The 2,144-nt window shown below is 37.8% G+C and overlaps 1 pseudogene; it reads right to left on the bottom strand.

Annotated features, from left to right (window-relative positions):
* Nucleotides 1-552: 552 nt before the first annotated feature.
* Nucleotides 553-1,722, bottom strand: LOC117998481 (annotated as a pseudogene).
* Nucleotides 1,723-2,144: the final 422 nt, after the last annotated feature.

Genomic DNA, 2,144 nt, shown 5'->3' with positions numbered 1-2,144 from the left:
GAGAAAGGTTCCATGAGAGGAGGAGGAACTGAAACAGAGCCCAGGAGCCTCCTTGAGTTGAGGTTGGAGCTCTTGGAGGCCAACATGGATGGAATTCTGATTTGAAAACTGCATAGTTTGGATCTGCTCTTTCTTTTTCTTCGTTTTCTAGTTTTCCTGAGATGGTAGCTTAGATATTTGATTTTCAGATCTTTTTTCTTTTCTCATACAGGTATGTGGTACTATAAATATTTTCCTAAGCACTGTTTTCTCTGCATCTCACAAATTTTGATAAATTGTATTTTTATTTGTTCAAAATATTTTTAAATTCTCTTGAGATCTCTTCTTTGACCTATGTGTTATTTATGTATTTATTTATTTTCCAGAGGACATTATATTTTATTGTATGAATGTCATGTGTTTTCCAGTACTTATTTACTATATTTTATGTATTCCACAAAATAAGCATTATTTTAGAGTATACTGGAATCCATAACAGAAGGAATGCAAAGAATAGATGCTTGAAATACACCCAGTATCATCCAATCCTTTCGATAAGAAATGTTTCTAGTGTTATGGGCAAACTTGATCTTCTTTGAAATGTGTTGTCCACCACTTTTCTGTTTCAGTCACAGTAGCTATAAGTAGTTATTGAAGGATGTCCTCGTCTAAATTCCCATCAATAAGAACCGATCGATTTGTTGTCTCAGCATCTTCTTTCCAGCTCACTGGTCTCCTCCAGGTCACAGAGCTCATGGACACCTTGGACGATCACTGGTTTTGGTTTGTCTTTGATCAAAACCAGCCCCATGTAGTCATTGTCCTTGTTTCTCACATTCTTCTCCCACAGAAGATTCTGAATAATATATTTAGACTTTCTTCCTTCATGTTTCCTGGTACTTAAATGTGTGACTGTGGTAATGCTCTAATCAGAGTGAGGGTGCGTGGTTGGTAAGTGTTGGAGCTCTTTCTGCAAACGTATTCCAGAGAGACTGTCAAAGGCATGAAGATCTAGTACATTAGAGAGATCAGCTCACTTGATCTTTGTGTTTTTAAAAATTTTTCCCAGTCATTTATTGATCTAATGGTCGTTCTTAATTTGCTTAAATCCTCTTGTGAAACCCAGTCTGTTTTATTAATGATGATGATATCTGCCAGAGCAGCTTGCCTAGAAGCATCATGGATAAGGCCAACAGGTTTTTCTTCTGCTAAATGTTTTAATCCATATTTTGAATCCATAAGAGTTATGATCCCGGCAAGATAAATATCAATCCCTAATTCAGCATCAACCCAAAACAGAGAAGCTACAGCACCAGGATCTGCTAATCCACTGCTATCTAATGGTATGTCATCAAATTTTCCCTTCTTCTGCATCAGATTCTCTTTAGCTCCAAGGCCACTGTCCTTTACTGAACAGCAGAGGCAAACGTTTATAAGTTTCAATCTTTCTTGGTAGAGTGTTCCACTTTGGCTGACATCTAAGGATTTCTCCACTGTATTTCCTTCCCCAAATTTGTTTAAAATAACCGCTCCTCTTTTACTATGTTGCTCTGTCAAGATATAGTTCAAAAGTATTGTCTTCCTAGCACCTAAATACCCAGTGATAATTGTGACTGGGATCTTAGCACTAGGACTGGACATTTCCTCTTCCTCTCTTTCCTTCATCTCAGTGGGGACAAATTCAGGACAGTGCTCCTCTGCCTGCTCCTCTTTCTCATCCACAGCTCCAATAGCCTGTAACATCCTGGCCAGCTGCACAGCATGCCTCTCACTTAGCTCAAGAGCTGGGACCCTCATGTGTTACTTAGAAGTGTATTGTTTAATCTCCAAGTATTTTGGAATTTTTCCAGCTATATTTTGGTTACTGATTTCTAGTTTAATTCCACTGGGGTCTGAGAGCAGACACTGTATTATTTCTATTCCACTACCTTTGTTAAGATGTGTTTTATGGTCCAGAGTGTGGTCTATTTTGGTGAATATTCCATGTGAGCTTGAGGATTAACTGTTGGCACTGTTGAGTTCAATTATATCTTTATTGATTTCTGCCTGCTGGATCATCTATTTCTGATAGAAAGGTGTTGAAGACTTCAACTATAATAGTGGATTCTTCTATTTCTCTTTGCAGTTGTATCAATTTTTGCCTTCTGTTGTTAGGTGCATACACA

This window comes from Mirounga leonina, unplaced genomic scaffold (assembly GCF_011800145.1).
Source record: "Mirounga leonina isolate KUSES-001 unplaced genomic scaffold, KU_Mleo_1.0 Mir_418, whole genome shotgun sequence".
Classification (NCBI taxonomy): domain Eukaryota; kingdom Metazoa; phylum Chordata; class Mammalia; order Carnivora; family Phocidae; genus Mirounga; species Mirounga leonina.
This window is presented reverse-complemented; position numbering and strand designations above follow the sequence as displayed.